The following is a 17,906-nucleotide window of genomic DNA, read 5'->3' on the forward strand; positions in this document are numbered from 1 at the left end:
GAGGAGGTTTGGGGATAATTGATAAATTAAACAGTAATAACGCACCAGGAGCAGATAGTATTCACCCAAGAATTCTGAAGGAACTCAGTTAGGAAATTGCAGAACTACTGACTGGTGTGTGTAACCTATTGTTTAAATCAGCCTCTGTACTAGAGGATAACTAATGTAACAGCTTTTTTTAAAGGCTAGTCCAGAGACAATCCTGGCCATTACAGGCTGGGAAACCTAACTTCAAGTAAATTGGTTGACATTAGAGTAAAGACTAGAACTATCAGATACTAGGAGAACATGATTTGTTGGGAAAGAGTCAACATGGCTTTTATAAAGGGAAATCATGTCAGACCAATCTACTAGAATTCTTCGCGTGTATTGTTAAGCAAAAGGAATTCTTCTCCAGAGAATCCAGCCACACCGATGATGCTAAGCAATTTATTTAGCAATGCATTGGGAAGAGCTCAACAAGTAGTTTCAAAGTACAATTATTACGGCAGTTTCTTAAATACATTTCACTCATCAAGATAGACTAAACCGGTTTAAACTAATCACCAAATACAGAGAATTGTATCTTGGGGAAAACCTCTCCATATATGGTGGGGAGAGGAGGGCGAGGGGGAAGTGGTCTCAACAAATAAAACAAGGTTACTTACCAGTAACTGTTGTTCTTCGAGATGTGTTGCTCATATCCATTCCAATGTAGGTGTGTGCGCGCCCCGTGCACAGATTCCCGGAACTTTTTCCCTAGCAAGCCCCGCATGGCCAGCTCAGGCGCCCCCTGGAGTGCCGCGCTCATGTCGCGGTATAAAGGGCGCTGCTGGCTGCGCGGGTCCCCAGTCCCTTCTTTCTGCCAACTCCGACAGTGGGGACGGGGGTGGGTTTGGAATGGATATGAGCAACACATCTCGAAGAACAACAGTTACTGGTAAGTAACCTTGTTTTCTCTCTTCGAGTGATTGCTCATATGCATTCCAATGTAGGTGATTGCGTAGCCGTACCTTGGAGGAGGGTAGGAGTTATCGGTGACCTGCTCTAGACAGCACGGCTCTGCCGAACCCTGCGTCTTCCCTTGCTTGTTCCACGATGGCGTAATGCGACGTGAACGTATGGACTGACGACCAGGTCGCTGCCCTGCAGATGTCCTGCAGGGGAACCCTCTCTAGAAAGGCTGCGGAAGAGGCCTGGGCCCTAGTGGAGTGTGCTCTCACCGGCCCTGGGAGGGGTACTCCTGCCTGCTCATAGCATGCTTTAATGCAGGCAGTAATCCACTTGGAGATGCGCTGGGTGGAGACAGGCAAGCCCTTCATCCTATCCGCCACAGCCACGAAGAGCTGTGTCGACTTCCGGAAAGGCTTGGTCCTCTCGAGATAGAAGGCCAAGGCTCGCCTGACGTCCAGCGAATGTCCCCTCCTTTCCTCCTCCGACCCATGGGGTTTGGGAAAGAACACAGGAAGGAAAATGTCCTGGTTACAGTGGAACTGAGACACCACCTTAGGCATAAAAGCCGGGTGAGGCCTCAGCCGGACCTTATCCTTATAAAAAACCGTGTAGGGGGGCTCCGAGGTTAACGCCCTCAGTTCGGAGACCCTTCTGGCCGAGGTGATAGCCACTAGGAAGGCCACCTTCCATGACAAGAGTAGAAGGGAGCACGTAGCCAAGGGCTTGAATGGGTGACCCATCAGCCCGTTGAGGACCAAGTTGAGGTCCCAGGGTGGCACCGGGTCCCGCACCTGAGGGAAAGTCCTCTCCACCCCCTTAAGGAACCTCACCGACATAGGGTGAGAAAACAGGGAGCGGCCCTCCATGGGTTGGTGGAAGGCCGAGATGGCTGCCAGGTGGACCTTGAGGGAGGCCAAAGCCAGGCCCTGCAGTTTAAGCTGCAGTAAGTACTCCAGGATGGCCTGAATAGGGGAGATGCTAGGGTGTAACCCTCTCGCTTCTGCCCACCCCGAAAACCTCCGCCACTTAGCTTTGTATGTTACTTGCGTGGACGGCTTCCTGCTGCCCAGGAGGACCTGTTGAACCTGCATAGAACAGGCCCTCTCTCCCTCCGTCAGCCACAAAGTCTCCAGGCGGTAAGGTGGAGGGAGGTCAGGTCGGGGTGCAACAATCTCCCATGGTCCTGGGAGATCAGGTCGCACCGTCTGGGTAGCGGAATCGGTTCGGTGATGGAGAGGTCGAGCAGCATACTGTACCAATGCTGCCTCGGCCACGCTGGAGCAATCAGTATAACGTCCGCCCTGTCCCTCTTGATCTTTAGGAGGACTTGGGGCAGGAGCGGGACAGGGGGAAAAGCATACATTAACTCCCCTGTCCAGGGAACCAAAAAGGCATCGGACAGAGAGCCCGGCTCGCGACCCCTGAGCGAGCAAAACCTCGGGCATTTCCTGTTCTCCGCTGTAGCGAACAGGTCCAGACGGGGAGAACCCCACCGTTGGAAAAGGGAAGCCACTATGTCCTGGTGTAAGGACCATTCGTGGCGGGGAGAAAAAACTCTGCTGAGGCGGTCCGCCTCGCTGTTTCGTACCCCCGGGAGGTGAGAGGCAGATAAATGAAAACCGTGTCTCACCACGAAATTCCAGAGGTGAATGGCTTCCTGGCAAAGTGCCGAGGAGCGTGCCCCCCTGCCTGTTCATGTAGAACATGGCTGCCGTATTGTCCGTAAGGACTTGGACCACTCTGCCCCTGAGGAAGGGGAGGAAGGCCCTGCAGGCCAACCGGACTGCTCTGAGCTCGCGCACATTGATGTGCAGGGCTCTCTCCTCCAGAGACCAAAGCCCTTGGGTGCCCTGATCGTGAGAAATGTGGGCTCCCCATCCCCGATCGGATGCGTCTGTGATGAGCGTCACAGATGGGGTGAACTCTCTGAAGGGGACTCCCATCATCACTTCCCTGGGGTCCCTCCACCAATCGAGGGACGACAGCACCTGTGGGGGAACCAGGACCACTCTAGTTAGAGAATGCCTGTGTGGTACATACACCGAATTCAACCACGCCTGGAGAGGTCTGAGCCTCAATCGGGCCAGTCTCACTACATATGTAGAAGCCGCCATATGTCCCAACAGCTGCAGGCAGTGCCTGGCTGTCGTCATGGGGGACAAGTGGAGATCCGATATTATGGCTGCCATCGCCTCAAATCTTGCTTGAGGCAGGAAGGCTCTGGCTTGTACTGCATCTAACCTGGCTCCAATAAACTCAATACATTGAACCGGAGTGAGTGTGGACTTTTGCTCATTGACAATCAGCCCCAGTCTAGCACACAAGTCGCGTGTGAGGAACAGACTATGTCTCACATGGGCACTCGACCTCCCCCTGATTAACCAGTCATCCAGGTAAGGGAAGATTTGAACACCTTTACGGCGCAGGTGGGCTACTACCACAGCCATGCACTTAGTAAAAACCCTGGGTGCTGAGGAGAGCCCAAAGGGTAGGGACCGAAACTGATAATGGTGTCCCGCTACCACAAACCTCAAAAACCGCCTATGGGCCGGTAATATCGAGATGTGAAAGTATGCATCCTTCAAGTCCAGGGCGGCATACCAATCCCCTGGGTCAAGGACCGGAATGATAGTGGCGAGAGAGACCATACGAAACTTAACTCGCCTAATATATCTATTTAGGCCACGGAGGTCCAGAATGGGCCTAAGGCCTCCCTTCGCCTTGGGGATTAAGAAATACTTAGAATAAAAGCCCCTGCCCTCTTCGGCCAGTGGGACTTCCTCCACCGCCCCCAACGTGAGGAGCGACCCAATCTCCTGCACCAGGAGCTGAACCGAGGCCGGATCCCCAATGTGGGACAGCCTTGGGGGGGTGTTGGGAGGGGAGGTTGTAAGCTGGAGGGCATACCCTTTAGCAATCACCTCCAGGACCCAGCGGTCCGTAGTGATGGCTTCCCATTCTGAAAGAAACGGGCGAAGCCTGTCCCCAAACGGCCGACCAGGATCCCAGAGAGAAGGAAGAGTACTACCCTCCTGCTCTGGGTCAAAAACGTTTATTAGGCTGATTACCCCCTTTTGCAGGCCCATGCTGGCCCCTCGCAGAGGACCCCTGACGGCCTCCCCTGCTGGGACCGCGGTAGCGCTCACGACCCCTCCTCTGCTGGGGTGGTCGAGGAGCCGGCCTGGGCGGGGGCGGTGGTTGCCCTTGGACCTGCGGTCTGGACTGCTGCCTGGAGGCCTGAGGAGTATACAACCCCAGAGACTTCAGGGTGGCCCGAGAGTCCTTGAGAGCGTGGAGCTTGTCGTCTGTCTTTTCTGAAAACAGACCCAGGCCATCAAACGGCAAGTCCTGGATAGCCTGCTGAACCTCTTGAGTGAGGCCAGAGGCTTGAAGCCACGAGCAGCGGCGCATCACCACCGCCGAGGCCATTGCCCTACTGGCTGTGTCAGCCGCGTCGCTAGCCGCCTGCAGCGCAGCGGTAGCCACCGCAGATCCTTCATGCAGAACCGTGGAAAAATCCGCCTCCTGGTCAGGGGGCAGCTGGGAAGCAAACCTCTGCATCGAGGCCCACAGGTTCTTATTATACTTCCCAAACAAGGCCTGGTGGTTCGCTACTCTAAACTGCAGCGCCGCAGTAGAGTAGATCTTCCTCCCGAACAAGTCCAGTTTACGGCCCTCCTTGTCCTTAGGGGTGCTACCCTGACCCCCCTGACGGTCCCTCTGGTTGGCCGCATCGACCACCAGAGAACTGGGCGCAGGGTGGCTGTACAGAAATTCAAAGGGTTCCTTGGGGACATAATATTTCCGTTCCACCCCCTTAGAGGTGGAAGGCAGGGAGGAAGGGGTCTGCCACAGCTTCCTCGCTATCTTCATGACATTGTCATGCACTGGCAAGGTCGCCCGGGAGGGTCCTAGAGAGCCTGAGGGCCCAAAGAGGGAGTCCTCCTCCTCAGACATGAGCTTAAACTCCATGCCCAAGTTCTCAGCAGCCCTCTTTAGGAGGTCTTGGTGGGCCCTGAAGTCAAACAGGGGCCCTTTACGATCCCTTGCTGCTGCCTCATCCGGTGACGATGAGGAAGAGAAGGGTAGGGGTGCGGAAGAGGGTCCCTCCCCAGGGTCCGAGTCCTCCGAACCCTGCTCATGAACCTTAGGGGCCGGGGGGACTGGGGGGGCCACCACAGAATGCAGTGACACCGAGCCCTGGGGCATAGAGGCATTCCAGGGTCCCCAATACGGCCACTGCCAAGGTCCCTGGGCCCACCCCGCGGCCTGCAGGGAAGGCTGATGGAGCCGCACCGCCCTAGTGTCACCAGAGCCCCCCGTGCGTCGCTTATGTCGCCGACGCGTGGAGCGGTCCGATGAGGACGACGTGGACCGGTGCCGACGTCTGCGGTGCCGGCGATGAGAGGAGGACGGGGACGACGACGACGACGCACCCGACCTGCCCCTGCGGCGAGAGGACTTGCGATGCCGCTTGCCCCCTCGAGACCGAGAGCGGTGCCGACGATGGTGACGCTGAAGGGAGTCCAGCCGTCCCGAGGTCGGTGCCGGTGCCATCACCGGTGCCGGTTGCAACGGTGCCATCATCGGTGCCGGCTGCAACGGTGCCATCATCGGTGCCGGTTGCACCGGTGCCGGAGCCGGCAACAGTGCCGAAGCAGGCGTCGGTGCCGGGATCGGCGGTGCCGCCAGATGTGAGTCGCTGCCTCTCGAAACGACCGACAGTGACCTCGATCGGTGCCGGGACGGGCTCCGCACCGTAGATCGTGAGCCCGAATCCCGGTCCCCGCTCGAATCGGAGCTGGATCTGCGGCTCCGGCGACGGACTCGGGACCGCCCACGGTGCCGCGGTGCCGAGTCGCTCGACGACCTAGAGTCGGAGCTCGGAGGGGAGCCGACGCTCTCCACCCTCCGTGACCGTCTGGCAGGAGACTTAGATTGGGAGCGTCTCCAACCACCGGGACCACCCAGCGCGGGTTTGCCCCGAGACGCGGGTCCCTTGTCCCTCGGCCGAGGGGGGGCGGAGGCGTGGGCAAGGCCATGAGGGCTCGTGCCGCAGTAAACGCCTCCGGCGTCGACGGCCCTTGCAGGTGCACTCCCCCACTACCAGGAGTCGGGGGAGGCAGCCCGCGTGGAGACCCCGGTGCCGGAGTAATCTCAACGGCGCTTGGCTGGGGCGTCTCCGTACTTCCTCCACCCTGCGCGGGCCGGAGGGAGATCTTGGGTGCGGCCGAAGGCCGTGCCGTCTTCTTGGCCACCTTAGAGGCCCGCGGCGGTGCCGAAAGCGGTGCCGGTGGGGGGGCGCTCCGCACCGACGACACACTCGGTGCCGACGGAGACCGGGACGGCTCGGAAGCTGGACGGAGCGCCGACTCCATTAGAATCGCCTTTAGCCTCGCGTCTCGTTCTTTCTGGGTCCGAGGCTTAAAGGACTTACAAATCTTACATTTGTCTCGACGGTGTTCTTCTCCAAGGCACCGGAGACAGCGGTCATGCGGGTCACTAATAGGAAAGGCTTTAGTACACAAGACACAGTTCTTAAAGCCTGTGGACCCCGGCATGACTCCCAGCAGAAGAGGACCCCGTCCGGGGTTCTAACTTGTCACTACAACTACAAACTAACGAACTCTATAACTACTACTATAACAAGAAATGTTGAAAACAGTCAAACAACTAGGGAATGAGCTACTTGCACACAGCAAGAGGCGATAGTTCCAGTAACCGTCACAGGCGGAAAGAAGGAACTGGGGACCCGCGCAGCCAGCAGCGCCAGGTGAGGGGCAAGGGGTCATAGGCAGGGGGAGGAGTATGGGTAAAGTGAGGGGAAGAAACAAGGACAGGGAGGGAAGCGGCATTAGCAAGCATATACTTAAAATAACACATACACATAGCTAGAAACAAAACAATGAGGGAAATAGCAGCAGCTATCTGCAAGATGGTCTACCAGGTGCTGAGGTTGTAGGATGGACCAGAAGTCGAATTTTTTAAGTGGGTTATAATTTGGTTGGAGAACTGAACTTTTACGCAGCCTTTAACAATGTCCTTATGGACAGTGGCAGACAGAGGCAGCAGCAAGGACTGCTTTAGCCAGCCGCTCCTTTGCTAGTTGGACGGGGGGTATTGTGCAGATATAGATTGTCATACCAGCAAGGCAGTGTTATTTCAGTGAAGACACAGCCGGGCAGATGAATGTCACCCAGGGTGAAGGAGTCTGTGGTTTGCAGGCACATGGAGGAATTGGCAGGACATTGTAGTGGGCTGTAGTTGTAATGTGTTGCAGTGGTGATAAAGCACCACTGAGTGGCAGACACTTGGACAGCAGCCTCAACATCGGGGAGGGGAAGGACGGTGGTAACCACAGGCGAAGAAATGTTCAAAGGGCGAAGAGTAAAACAAGAACAGCTAATATAATCAGCAGTCTCTGTACAGCAATCTGAAGTTGTCATGAGCATGCCACCACTGGGGGAGGGAGACACATAGCCCAGAAGATCCTACTCGATAAACAATATTGTTAGACACATAACAGATTTAAAATAAAAAGAAGGAAAAACATGGGTGGGGATAGCGAAAGGGTACATGAGAAGAAAATTGAGAGGGGGTGGAGGAGACTTCAGGGGGAAGGAGGAATGCAACAATTAACTGGACAGATACATTTGCCAGGTGTGCAAGGGCAGAGGGGGAGAGTGCGTGAGAAGGGGGGAACCAAAGCATATATCTAGCATATCTTCTTTTAATACATTAAATAAATCACGAGCTAACATATCACAAGCGCGTCCTTTAGATTGGGATTTAGTCATATTAACGATAATATTGGAGGATTTTTTATTACTGCATAGAACCCATCCGTGGCTGCATCAATGGCAGTGAGGGCATACAATAAACTAGCATTGGTGTATTTTAGGACCCAGGCATTGTATGACAAACTCGCTTAATGCCAAAGTGGATAGATCATGGAGTTTGTGCTTCCAAATAGCCCCCCAGTGTCACCTAGGGTGCCTTGCTTTTGTCTTTTTATTGCATGGGTGCAGACAGCATATTGGTGCATTAATAGCTGTAATTGTTCTTGTAACCATTGTACAGAATTAGGGTGATCAAAACATACGTTTTGTAATGTTACAGTAAAATTAGACAAATCATATTTTACCTGAACAGAACCATAATTACATCATGTAAAAGTGTCTTCTTAGATCCCAAATGGATAATACCATCAGGAGGGATGGGGTGGAGTGTAGGACAGGTGGTAGAGGGAGTATAATCACAGGTAGTTAAATTATAGCATCTTACAGCTGAGCATCTCAGGCATCTGACTGGGTTTGAACAATGTTCTTGGTAATACCGTCCCTCCACTCCAGGCTCCATAGCAAAGGTGGAAGTGGTCCTTTGAAATCAATTTGAATATTCTGCATTGGGCCTGTAGGCCTCAGCGGGTGTCGCATTGCAACCTTAAGTTTTTTCCCTTCATTACACCTAGCACATATAAGGCACTGTCTGCAGTAGTCATGCACGTCAGCTGACATTTTAGGCCACCACCGTTTTTCCTTCATGTGGTGTAGCATCGCTTTGATCCTGGGTGAGTTGGCAGATGGTAAAGGTCACAGAGGTGAGCCACAACTGCCCTGGGGTCCACAAATTGTTGGTCTTTAGTAACCCAGGTATTGGTGCTGTCAATTTTACATGCATTCTCCATCTGTGTCCATTTTTCTTTCCCAGAGCATTGTTCCTGTATTTCAGAAAACATCATTTGTTTTAGGTCAGAGGTTTGGGTAGCTGCCACCATGTAGGCCCTTTGAGATTTTACTGCAGCCTCTTTAGTGGCCTTATCTGCAGCTGCATTTGCTCGGGAGAAGGGGTCATTGTTTTTGGTGTGTGCCTTGATTTTTACTACTGCCACTTTAGATGGTTTTTGGATTGTTTCTAGTAAATTTTTTGATATACTCCCCATTTTTTAGCGGGGTACCGAACAAGGTGAGTATCCCCAAGCTGTCCATGAAGCCAGGTAGTCGTGCACAACACCAAAGGCATAGCGACTGTCGGCATAGATATTAACAGTATAGCCCTCAGCTAATAGACAGGCATGAGTGAGGGCTACCAATTCAGTAACCTGGGCAGAGCAGGAGGGGAGTAAAGCGCCTGAAAGAAGATATGACCACGAGAGGTCACACACGGCCCAGCCCATGTAGGGCTGTCCCATAGCATAATATTGTGGAACTCATTGCCAAGGGATATTGTGAAGGCCAAAAGTATGACTGGGTTCAAAAAAGAATTACATAAGTTCATGGAGGATAGGTCCATCAATGACTATTCGCCAAGATGGTTAAGGATTTAACCCCATGACCTGGATTGCCCCATCTTGTCCCTAAATCTCTGACTGCCAGACACTGGGAGTGGATGACAGGGGGTAGATCTCTTGATATTTTCCCTGTTCTGTTCATTCCCTCTGAAGCATTTGGCACTGGCCACTGTCAGAAGACAGGATATGGGGCTAGATGGCTTATTGTTCTGACCCATTAAGTGAGTACGGCCATTCTTATATTCTTATGCAAGTGTATGGATTGAGCAAAGCATTATACACAATAGTGTAACATTTTTTTCTGATCTTTGGTCTAAATCCCATGCACAGCTATAGACTGGAGATCGACGAGCTAGACAGCAGCTCTGCAGAAAAGGACCTGGGGGTAACAGTGGATAAAAAGCTGGACATGAGTCAGCAGTGTGCCCTGGTTGTCAAGAAGGCTAATAGCATATTGGGCTGCATTAGGAGGGGCATTGCCAGCAGGTCGCGGGAAGTGATTATTCCCCTCTATTCGGCATTGGTGAGGCTGCATTTAGAATATTGTGTCCAGTTTTGGGCCCCCCACTACAAAAAGGATGTGGACAAGTTGGGGAGAGTACAGCGGAGGGCAACCAAAATGATTAGGGGGCTGGAGCACAGGACTTATGAGGAGAGGCTGAGGGAACTGGGCTTGTTTAGTCTGCAAAAGAGAAGAATGAGGGGGGATTTGATAGCGGCCTTTAACTACCTGAAAGGCGGTCCCAGGGAGGATGGGGCTAGGCTGTTCTCGGTGGTGGCAGATGACAGAACAAGGAGCAACGGTCTCAAGTTGCAGGGGGAGAGGTCTAGGTTGGACATTAGGAAAAAGTTTTTCACTAGGAGGGTGGTGAAGCACTGGAATGGGTTACCTAGGGAGGTAGTGGAATCTCCATCTTTAGAGGTTTTTAAGCTGAGGCTTGACAAAGCCCTGGTTGGGATGATATAGCTGAGGTTAGTCCTGCTTTGAGCAGGGGGTTGGACTAGATGACCTCCTGAGGTCCCTTCCAACTCTAATATTCTATGATTCTATGAAATCAAGTCTCAATAAAAATGGTAAATTACATATAAAGAAGCCTTTATTTTCTGAATTTTCATGTGGTTTCATCCTGCCTGCTGGAATTAGAGACATGTGGATCCAATCCCATAACGTGCAGATTGGCTCCTGTGGGGTATTTAAGGGTTCTCAACTCCCAAAGTTTTAATGGAAGTTGAGGTTACTCAACACTTTGAAGGATAAGATCCTTTTCTGGTTAGACACATGGCATCGATCTCTCAAGAACTTTTTTTTTTAAATGTGTTAATTAAACTCATGTGTCCAGCCAGCTGTTTCTCATTATTTCCATCATCCAATTGCACCATTAAAATGAGTCAGTTTTACAGACATTTCCTGTCATAAGGAGAGGAGGACACACCAGGGCTGATTTGGTAATAATTAAATGTACGTTAGTAGGCAACTGTGCCATTTTGACGTTTGTCCATTTGAATTCTCTAAACACTGTTTTTGTAGACATGAGTAAATACAGGGGCAAAGTGAAAAACTATAAACCTCTGGGATTATACCACTGTATACGTTAAAAACAAACTGCTAGATACTGGCATGTACCAAATAGTTACATATTTGGTGGAACAATGCAAAAAACAAAGAATGTGAAAACAGATGATTGTGAGAAGTCTAGAGGAAGATTATCATTTAACACCAGACCCATTAAGGTAGACACTAAACTGGATTAAGTAGTTTAGTCTCATTCTCATCCCCATTTTAGCCAGGCACTGGAAAAACAGGACAATGCACCATCCAGAGTTTCATTATACTGTAATTAAAATAGCATGACACTTTTTTTAGAGCAAACACTGTTATTTCTGTAATAAAAAAGATATCTGAATTAAAAATGTGAAAGGGATATAAGCATAAACCAATCTAATAAAGAGAGTTAAAAGAAACTTCCCCGATGGGCAGGTTATTCCACAATTGCCCACTTTGGGTTTCTTGCATCTTCCTCCAGAACACATGGTAGTTGGTACTGATTACTCTTGGGGACAGGATACTGGGCTAGATGGAGCACTGGTCTGATCTAATACAGCACTTCCTACGGGGTGTAGAATTTCAGTAAAACCTACCTGCAGTCACACACCATGGAAACACTCTAATTCTTTTGAAGTATAAATCTTACATCCAAGCTTAAATGTTATTTAGGTTGAGATTCTGTGCTGCACCTCCTAGAGATGCAACTCAGAAGGTGCAGGCCAGAGTAGAGAGCAAAAAGGTGGCCTCAAGCCACCATTGTGCCCCCATAAATTAGAGTAGTCCATAGCAGTTCTAATTTACACCAATGGTCACATTGGCTCCCAAAAGCAGCCCAGAATCCCAAGCCCATAAAGATGATTTAAAGCATCTTTTCTCTTCCTGGGCTTCATATGGCTGTATCACAGCCCAGAAACTCCAATCCCCTGTGCTACAGAGACACCACCAGCTCCTGCCTCTTGTGCCAGCTCTCGCAAGGGGGCAGTCTACTACATTTCCTCTGGGGGATTTCTCCTCTTACTCCCTGATGCACAGTTCTGGCTACTGCCACTGTGGCAGAACACAGAATCTATCCCTTGATTTTTTTTTCTCAGAATTGCATTTCTCATTTTCACTTACTTCATCCTTTGAGGTTTTGCCCACTCAGTCTTTAAAAGAGCATTCTAAATAGATACTTCACTGGCTCTGAGCAAGCGATATATATTTATTTTAAAGGGTTCCTGAAAAACTATTCAGGTATCTGAGTTGGATAAAATTACATTAGATTTCTATGCCTCATGTAAGTGTAGGATTCATTCTACAGCAGGAAACACTCTGGAGTATAAACAATGAGAGTCCTGGAGCACTTTAAAGACTAACAAATTTAATTTCTGCAGGCATAAGCTTTCGTGAGTGTGCTTCGCCGAAACGGACGCTTCGTATTTTTAGGTCGTATTTTTGAGAAAAGAGCAGCCAGATGAGGAAGTGCCTGCACAAGCACTTTATTTAATCAGCACTTTAAACTATGAGAGTTACAATTCTTAGACTACTGCAAGCTGTTAACAGTTGGGAATCAGGCGCTTACCAGCACGAGGGTGGGGAGGCCCATTCTCCACCCTATAAGCGAGTTGCAACCAGGGAGCCGACCAACCTAGGGCATCCGCTAGTGCCTCGACGCATCCACGGAGAGCTCGACAGGGCGGTGTCCGGGGATCCCTAATATACCGCTTTTCTCCCTACTGCTAGCAATAAGTTTGCTGGTTACTAATTATGTATATCTCAATCCACTCAGGGATTGGGCCTTAACATTTGTTATTGTTATTCTATTGGCTGTTAGCTAGGGGCCAATCCGCAATAAGATGACGTTAGTTGTTTATTGCTAAAGCTAGCCCTTAGCTGGTTTAAACTGGTTCTACGATCAGCCTACTTCTGCTTTCATCCCGAGGTTATGTATAGGTCATGAAGCCTAACCTACCTCGGGAGGCCTATTTTTGCTCATAAAGCCTGCAGCTGATTTTAGGGCCTAGTCTTGCCATACTAAGCAGTCCTCGCGTTACAATAATCTTGCACACCCTACACTGGGCTATAATCCACTTCTTCAGATGTAAGGAATAGAAATCAGATAGGAGGTATATATATACATATCCAAGGGTAAGGAACAACAATGGGGAAGGCAGATATAAGCAAAGTCCATTCAGTTAGAGTAATTGAGGCCTATTCACAACGATTGATTAGGAGGTGAGAATGTGTGAACAGTGACAATTACTTCTTGTAATGAGATAACCATTCCAAGTCCCTATTTAGACCCAGTTTGATTTTGTCAAATTTGCAGATGATTTCTAGCTCTGCAGTTTCTCTTTGACATCTGTTTTTGAAGTTTTTTTGTTGAAGTATGGCAACTTTCAAGTCAGTTACAGAGTGTCCTGGGAGACTGAAGTGCTCTCCGACTGGTTTATGGATGTTACCATTTTTTATGTCTGATCTGTGTCCATTTATTCTTTTGCGTAGTGACAGTCCAGTTTGGCCAATGTACCTGGCAGAGGGGCATTGCTGGCACATGATGGCATATATTACTTTAGTAGATGTGCAGGTGAATGAGCTCCTTATGGTGTGGCTGATGTGGTTAGGATCTGTGATGGTGTCACTAGAGTCGATGTGTGGGCAGAGCTGGCAACGGGGTTTGTTGCAGAGATAGGTTCCTGGATTAGTGCTCTTGTATGGTGTACGGTTGCTGGTGAGTATTTGCTTCAGGTTGGGGGGCTGTCTGTAAGCAAGGATAGGTCTGCCTCCTACAGCTTGACCGAGTGAGGGATCATCAGCTAAGATAGGTTGTAGATCCTTAACGAGGTGTTGGAGAGATTTTAGTTGGGGGGCTGTAGGTGATGGCCAGTGGTGTTCTGTTGTTTTCTTTGTTGGGTCTGTCCTGTAGTAGGTGACTTCTGGGTACCCGTCTGGCTCTGTCAATTTGTTTCTTCACCTATCCAGGTGGGTACTATAGTTTTAAAATGTTTTATGGAGATCCTGTAGGTGTTTGTCTCTGTCTGAGGGATCGGAGCAAATCCGGTTGTATCTTAAGGCTTGGCTATAGACAATGGATCGTGTAATGTGTCCAAGGTGGAAGTTGGAGACATGAAGATATGTATTGCAGTCAGTTGGTTTTCGGTATAGGGTGGTATTAATGTGACCATCATTTATTTGTATTGTAGTGTCCAGGAAGTGGATTTCTTGTGTGGACTGGTCAAAGCTAAGGTTGATAGTGGGGTGGAAATTATTGAAATCCTGGTGGAATTCTTCAAGGGACTCTTTCCCATGGATCCAGATGATGAAAATGTCATCAGTGTAGCATAGGTAAAGGAGAGGTGCTTGGGGACGAGTTTTGAGGAAGCATTGTTCTAGGTCAGCCATAAAAATGTTGGCATACTGAGGGGCCATGCGGGTGCCCCTGACTTGAAGGTATAGATTGGCTCCAAATCTGAAGTAGTTGTGGGTCAGGACAAAGTCACAAGTATGACATTAATGAATGGTACTTAACATAGACAAATTCACAGAACTATATCATATCCTGGGTGCATACTGTATAAATGGAAACTCAGGGGCTCAACAGAAACTCTGTGGACTCCATTTAATCCCTCTGGTATATGACAGTAGAATTGTTCCTTCTCAGAAACCATCCTGGGAAAGAGCTGAAGTGTTTGCAATGCCACCCTTCTGTGCAGAGCTGATCCAGGGAAAGGCACCTTTAAATTACTATAAAGAAGGCATGAAAAGTTTGTGTTGTGTTCCAAAAAAGATTGCTCCTTCCTCCCCCTCTCCCTTTTACACAAGAAGTTCAGGGCAATGAGAAAGAGTGTATGGGGGAGAGGATGCTGTTGCCAAAACAAAACCAAAAAAAAGCAAATGCAATTTTGGGTTGCATTAACAGTTTTAGCATGCATGTCATGGGAGGTGATTGTACCGCTCTACTGGGCACTGGTTAGGCCTCAGCTAGAGCACTGTGTCTAATTTTGGTCCCTGCTGTATAGAAAGGATGTTGAGAAACTGGAAAGGATCTAGAGGCAAGCAACAAAAATGATCAAAGGGATGGAATGAAAGCCACATGAGTAAAGGCTGAAGGAATTGGGTATGTTTAGTTTGGAAAAGAGGAGATTAAAGGGGGACATGACAACAGTCTTCAAATAATTGAAAGGGTGCCACAAAGGGCAGGACAAGAGGCAATGGGTTCTATGACTCTATGATATTATCCTTTTAAGGGACAGGCTGGAGTCTAAACCCACAGTCTGAGGATGTTCAAGGAGGCCCTGCCCCATCTGGAGTCTGGGCCATATAAACAGGAACAGAAAATAGAGCAGAGAAAGAGAACTTTTTGTAAGGATTCCTATCCTGAAGACTGATTAAAAAGAGATGGTATTTTGGTTAATATGTGTCAGCTTCTCCTTGCTGTGAGACAGTTACACTGAAATCTATTGTTGTTCCACCTGGGGAAGTTAAGATGGGGCACAGCTCCAGTGCCCAAGGGGGGCATGCTGAGAGTGCCAATGTCTTCAGAGCCTGTCTACCTTGTTTTTACTGGAAGACTCTGTGGACAACTAAAGACCTACCAGGTTCACATAACAGATACCAGAAAAGTGAAACCTGATTAATTGTGAGGTAAAGCACATTTTCATTCAAAATATGTTTGACTCGGAGTTAAACAGGTGCTAAGAAAAACTAAAAATACAAACACTTAACAAATAGTTGGAAAAAAATAGCTGTCTCTGTTAAAGATTGAACATTTTCAGTTAAGAGCTAAAGCTTCCAGTCCACTTGTCTGAATCCTTCCAATGAGGACAGAGTTGATATTTTTTAAGTTTTAAAAAAAAACCCAAAAACCCCACACTTTTTTAATTGTCTAAACTTTTGAGGCCTTCACACATTATAAAGAAGCAAAAGAGGGCATAAGCTCTATGTTTTTTAAAGTTTCCAGGTCACCTTTAATATGCATTGTAATTTGCATCTCAGAGAGTAGAATGCAAATAAGGTCAATAGCTACACAGTGGCAATACTGACGTTGCAGTATTGCTCTACACAAATATATTAACTCACAGCAAACAATTTACTATTATGTTTCAAGGACAGTATATTTGATTTCTAAATCTTTTGTACATGGTCCAAGTAGCCAGAGAGCACATCTTGTGGGCTACACAAAGAATGTGACCTCTGCACAGTATCATATGATGTATATCCTGCAGTAATCAAGGCAGGGCGTTAATGTTTGACATAAGAAAGATCCATGCTGACTGCAGATAGCCTGTAGTTTAATTCTAAATCACAGGCTTCATTTGCATCAGAGGCTATATAATTTTCAATCAATCAATTTTTCCAGCAGCACCACCATCCTACAGCAATTCAGAGGGAAGCAATCCAAAATAGTTTCTGACTGAAAAGTAACTCCTATTTTGGAACAATAATTAGCTCTCTGGAAGGAAACTTTAACATTGTCTCAGCTAAATATTCCATTTAAGGATTAAAAAATCACTTAATTGTTAACTATGTGTTTAGTGGAATTGTTCATAATCTGTTCTGTTTTCATTAACATTTTTGATACTTAGAAGAATACTCACATTATTTTAAAGGAATGTTAAGGTAATAATCATATTTAAAATCATTCATAACTATGTTATCAAAGCCTAAAATAGAATAACACTGAAGGATAAATAAATGTCTACTTTTCTTTCTGGCATTTATGATACTTTGTTTTTGTTACACTTCACTCAGCTTGGGCAATGAAATTAGCATTGGTCAGTTTTACTTTTGGACAAGACTGTGGCCTTAAGCCACCACATATGGGAATGTGTGTGCATGCATACACATGGGCAGGTTAGTAGGGGCTGTTGGCATGTGGCATTTCCCAGAGGCATCAACCTGTTCAGGCACAATGCCTCAAGAGGTACTGTGGAAGTGCAAGCCTGTGCAGCTGCTACTCTTCCACCTTTCTGCCAGACATAGGATGCCAACATGAGGTGTTCACTCGGAAGCCTAATTGTGTCAGTATAAACATCAATCTTGTTAATTATTTCACTTCTAATTAAAAGAAAGTTAATATCATTATGAATTTTTGCCAAATCTACTAAGAGTGACATCTGAGTTTGATATCTCATTGTAATGTCAAGAGTGTGTGCAGTTCAGGTTATAGATAGAACTAGAGTTGCAGGCAGAGCTTGGGAAACTAATACCTCTTGCTTTTTTTTCCTAATCTGACACTTGGTTATTCAACGCAAAGTCTAATAAACAATTGAAAGAAAAGCACTTGATTTTATTCAACACCTTTGCCACTACAACTGAGGCATAAGAGAGTTCCTAATCCACATAATTTGGTAATGTGAAGGTGACTTTAACTAAAACACGGAAAACAAGAATTAAAATTCTTGATTTAAAAAGGCAGAAAAAATATTTTTTGTTTGACAAAAACCTTTCAGCCCTTCTTTATGCAACATATATATGCAAAAATGGGCACAAACCCCTTTTTCCTCTCTTATGTTGACTTGAGTGTCACAGAGGACAATGTGTTAAATATCATTAACCCTTACAAAGTTAACAAGATTGTGATTTTAAACTCCATCTTGCAATTTGATTTGTGCAGCTGGCTTTCTGCACAGAGCCCCACTGACTTCAACGGGTCTTCCTATAGGTATAATTGCAGAATCAGGCCATTAAAGTTCTGTTTTGAGCCATTTGTAAATACATATCTTAGTTTATTATCACAGGGTACATATCTAACTAAACGCCTCTCTGAAGTAAAACTACATCTCACTGATATTTGGGTTCCAGTTTATAAATTTTAGTTTAATTCTGCTCAGTGAGTTTAAAGGTAACCTACAAATCATTGTTTGAACAAATAAGATTACTGTAGCATTATATGGTAATTGTCCTAAATAGTAACAGATTCATTTTCTCTCTCTGCCTTGCTATTTGGGACATTCAGCATGTAAGTCACTTGTTACTTCACTTCTCAGAAAAGATGTGCAAGTTGCCTTTAAACCATTCTGATTTCTGCACTAGAGCATGTAAAAAGCTTCTTTTCATATTTTGAGGCAAATGTTTTAAATGGAGATTGGATCTGGGATCTTGGTTTTGGACAAACATCCTGAATTTTAGGAAAATTCAAATCCTAAACCAGACTCT

Source organism: Emydura macquarii, unplaced genomic scaffold (genome assembly GCF_026122565.2).
Source record: "Emydura macquarii macquarii isolate MOO-44397 ecotype Brisbane River unplaced genomic scaffold, CSIRO-AGI_Emac_v2 contig_2473, whole genome shotgun sequence".
Lineage (NCBI taxonomy): Eukaryota > Metazoa > Chordata > Testudines > Chelidae > Emydura > Emydura macquarii.